We start from the raw sequence: 4,786 nt of genomic DNA, 5'->3' as shown, positions 1-4,786 counted from the left end.
TGAATTTGTGTGTGTTCAGAATGGTTTGATAGATATCCAGCTAAATTCGAGGGACCAGATAAAATGAGGTCCCCCACTCAGCTGCCATCTTGCCCCCTCATGAATTCTACCTTCAAGTACATATTGTGCAATATATCTTGGTTTCCATCTGCTACTGGCATTCAGAATTTCCTTTCCCTGATGATTGTCATAGTGTCTTTTTTAGATACTTATGTCCAAGCCTGTATTCAATGCACATGAAAGTATCCCCAGTTATCCTCAACCTCCAATTGTTCTCCCTTACCCAGGTATTCACAATAGCTTCTGTTTTGTTTTTGTTGTTGCTGCTGTTTTATTTTTAGAACGTTATATACAACTAATTCATATGCATGCTGAAATGCTTAGTTTTAATGGTGCTGGAAAGAAGCTGACCATCATGTATTTGAGGGGAAGGCAATATAATATCTTAGATTGTTGCTAATTATTGGTGCTACAAAAAGACAATGGTATAATGGAGAAATTATGTCTTGAAGACTTTATGTATGATAATGAGCATCTACCCTAAACATGATGTGGCACAACCAGTCCCTTGGCCAGTAATTAGCCACCTATTACTCTAGACATCCACTAATGTTTTCCTGTTGTGGCTTTTCTTTCTTCTTTGTATGTCTTTTTTCTTTTTAAAGATTATAAAATTATACATATTCATGGTAGACAATTTTCCACATATAAAGTGTACAAAGAAGAAAATAAATCTTCCCATAAATATAGCCATTGTTAACACTTCTTTATTCTTTCTTAATCTTTTGAAAAATATGAATATGCATACATATTATTATTTTTTAGGAACTGTTTTATAAATAGACTCTTATATGAAGAAGACATATACAGAGCACCCAGATTCCCAGGAAGGTGGACTCAAGCCCCTCTTTTCCACACTGGGAAAAGAGAACAGGAAAAATGATTCTATCTTGTTCTTAACTGTGTCCACTATGCAGCCAGTTTTTCAAGTAGCATTTCTATTCCTTTGCTGGTGTTTTTGTTTTTCTCCAGTGTGGGAATGAGGCCTTTCAATCCAGCCTTGACTGTGTGCAACTTCTTGGTCAGAACTCTGGAGAAGGCTAGAAAGAATAATGGCACCTCTGTTTACACTAGCCCAGGACTTCAGGTTCTTCATACCAACATGGTCTACAAGTGTTTTTGCAAAACAACGTTCTGTTTCACTTCCTTCATCTTCTCATCTTGTTCTATTAACCACTTCAGAACTGGGTGTCCTGCAGGATGTTCTGGGAAGTGAAGCTGTCCATCCTTGCCACCTGGATGGAACTTTGCCACTGCCAAGCTGGCAATGGCATTCATGACAGGCTTAACATCTCCAGTGGCAGCCCCCAGGATGTTGGACACCAAAACACATGTAAATTATCTAGCACCACTTCTTGGGCATGTCCTTGCAGGTAGCTTAACTAACAAAGCTGGAGAGATGGACTCTAAAACTCTCATGGGGGATCACTGTATGTTTCCTACTGTGTGTGTCGCCATCTGCCTTCTGTAGAACCTCAATGATCTATCACACTGTATGTGCAGAATCTCTGGGGCTTAGTGAATACAACAAGACCTTTCTTCCATATTTGTCACTTACTATGTTAGGCAAGGAACTAATATATTTCTGATATGATTATCTGCCTCACAAGCTTAGTATCATCCATAAAATCAAATGCCACCAGTAAGACCAAATGGGAGCGCTGGCCATTAATCACCTTTTCGGTGTAATTCTCATTGTTTCCACAATCACTTTCCTGTCCTTAGGTATGCCGTGCCACAGGCAGTGCATGGCTACTCTAGCGCCATCGTGTGTGTGTGTGTGTGTGTGTGTGTGTGTGTGCGCCAGGTAAGTCGCTCCTTCGCGGATGGCTTCAATCATTTCTGATCTTAGCTTTGGGGGTGCAAAGGTAAAAAAGTCCAAGAATATTTTGTGCACCAATGGGTGCTTAATCACAGCTTCCTTTTGTGCCATTGGATTTAGAATCTACTTCATTTCATCCATGATAAGCTCTAGTTTTTCTGGCTGTACCTCTAATACTTTGCCCAGGGTTCGGTGATCTACTGACTTGTAAAGCATGTGTTCCCAACATGCCTCGGTCAGCATGTTCCTCTGCTCCAAGATGGCTTTGTCATTGTACACATACTCCACGATGGCGGACGCTTCTGCAAGCCAGAGTATCTTCCTCACGTGGCCTTTAAAACTTATTATCTCTGCAATCTGCTTTACGTCCATACATGAGGAATTACTTAACAATATTTCTGGAATATTTAGTTTTACTTCATTGGACCAAATCATCTCGCAGTTCTTCAAAAGCCTGTTTTAGCTCTTCTTCATCACCACATTGAACGTAACACTGGATCACACGACTTGAATCGAGGGCAAATGTGATAGCTTTAATTTTCCCTTGAATCAAATTCAGCAATCACTCAATTTCACTCTCTTTCCTTTGTCACAGTCTTTTCTTCTTAAGATTTCCCAAATCTGCTTTGCCCGAACAACGTCAGTTGGTTTTTGTCCCTGAGTTGTCTGCTTTGCTTTAGTTCTCTGAAGTCATCCCATTTAGGTTTCTTGGCTGCTGATTCATCACTTTTACCGTCCGCCTGGAATTTTCTTTTCCTGTTGAATTTATTTGCTTCTGGAATTTGTTCTTAGGTATTTTATTCCCTTGCTGCTTATTTTTGAACTGCTTTACACCTTTTCCCCCAGGTTTTGTGGTAATTTTTCAAAGTTCTTAGATGTGATTTTAGGTCCACCTTCCTTGACAACTTTCCTTGGAAACGTCTTTAATGAACTAGAATCATTGTTTCTATGAAATCTGTTTTTTTTTCCTGTGATGTCTTTGCACCTTTTCCTGTGATTTTTTTCCCCCTTTAACTTCCATCATAGCAGTTCACACAAGTGGGGCCCAGGCCTGTGTACATATTATTTTTATAAAATTGTTACTCAGTTTTTAATTGATACATTTTTGTAATTCATCTGCCTTTTTCAACTGCCACAACAGCAAGTACTAGACTGTTTTCCATGAGGAACTCTGTCAAGGGGACATATGCTCATTTCGAAATAAGAAATGATATGTTATCTCATGGCCTTGATAAGGCCAAGAAAGACATTGTTATGATTTTGAATGTCATGTCTCAGAGATTTATATAGGATCTCAAATAGCATTTCTTAATTGAACAAACATGGTATTTATCGAGAGGTTTAGATACCAAAATCTTTTGAAAGAGATGAACTGAGGTGAAAAACAAATTGACCACTAAAAGTCTGACTACTCATGATGATTTTCCTTGCTTTTAGGCAACAGAAATAATTCTGCACTGTCAATATATTTAAAAGCCACATCCAAAAACTACTATATTCACATTGAAATATAAAGCCTTTGAAGACAAAATATTCATGGAATTAACATCTGAAAATCAAACTGCCCTTCAGTGAAAAATCTCTGTGTCTTCTGGGTCCAATTTTCATTGGAATATCCACTACAGTCTGCTACAACAACAAAACACTTGATATTTCTACCCGATGGCACAGTCCCTTCCCATTCACTCCCAGGCATCATCCAGACAGCCAGTGAACACCAACCCATGAAAATACCACAAGATATTCCAGTTTCTCTTCTTCTAAAAATGTCTGGATTTAGACTGCTTACAGTTGCTTCCAGATTTTATCGTCCACCTTGAGAAGAGGTGACCTGTAATTCCTTTCCCTATAATGTGTTGCTGGGAAGGCATCAAGATTCTCCTGATCCAATGAGAGCAGTGTGGTGTGTTCCCTGTGTGCGTTCTCGGTATGACTATGTATGAAATTGGCATTCAGAAATAGTACAGTTTTCTGGATTTAGAATCTATTTAAGAAAGCCAGCTTCATCAAAAAATCAAAAGTAACTAATCCAGAAAACCTAGAATATTCATCTATCAGTGTGGACAAATTGGAAGGTGGCCATGAAAAGAAAAAAAAGGAAAGAAATTTCTCTGGAAGTGAGGCACCCAACTTGAGAGAAGAGAATTCAGAAAATCCATATGAACATACCTGTAGAACAGCAATTCAGGTCGCCCATCGTGGGAAACTTCACCCCTGTTACCAAACTGCAAGGGCTCGGCTCACAGAGTGACAGTTGAAATGGAAGTTGAAATGGTTGCATCATCAGTCACCATGGCGATGGGTTGGTCATGACAGAACTTTCAGAGTGCAGACAGCTCTGCACACTGTGGGTTGATGGAGGGAAGTGGGTCCGGGTTGGGCAGATGGACAATGGGTATAAAAGAGGGCACGTGTTGTGATCACCACTGAGTGCTGTGTGTAAGTGATGAACCACTGGATTCTACTCCAGAAACCAATACTGCACTGTATTTTACATGAACTAAAAAAAAAAAAGGATACCCCTGGAGGGGCCACATAGGAAACTTAAATTTTCATTTTATATCTGCTATTCTATAAATCTTTTATTTAAAAAACCTTGTTTCAAAACGTCTTTCCTGTTGTGATGACCACTGGGTGCGTTATATAAAACTAATGAGTTATTCAACATTACTTACCAAACTAATGATGTAATACATGATGTCTAACTGAACATAATAAATAAATAAATAAATAAATAAAAGTAAAAAATAAAGTCTTTCCTGGGTGCCTGAATGGCTCAGTCAGTTAAGCATCTGATATTTTGCTCAGGTCATGATCCCAGCGTCCCATGATGCATCCCTGCATCAGGCATCCTGTTGAGCAGGGAGTCTGCTTCTCTCTCTGCCCCTCACCCCACTCTGCAGG

The 4,786-nt window shown here is 39.3% G+C and overlaps 1 pseudogene; it reads right to left on the bottom strand.

The window, feature by feature from the left end:
• Nucleotides 1-969: 969 nt before the first annotated feature.
• LOC141371679 (pumilio homolog 3 pseudogene) lies at nt 970-2,906 on the bottom strand (annotated as a pseudogene).
• Between the last annotated feature and the right edge of the window lie 1,880 nt (nt 2,907-4,786).

Source organism: Callorhinus ursinus, unplaced genomic scaffold (genome assembly GCF_003265705.2).
Source record: "Callorhinus ursinus isolate GAN/ISIS: 27379988/994484 unplaced genomic scaffold, GSC_fseal_2.0 scaffold86, whole genome shotgun sequence".
In the NCBI taxonomy this organism is placed as follows: domain Eukaryota; kingdom Metazoa; phylum Chordata; class Mammalia; order Carnivora; family Otariidae; genus Callorhinus; species Callorhinus ursinus.
Note: the sequence above shows the minus strand (reverse complement) of the source record. Positions and strands in the feature narration are given on the sequence as shown.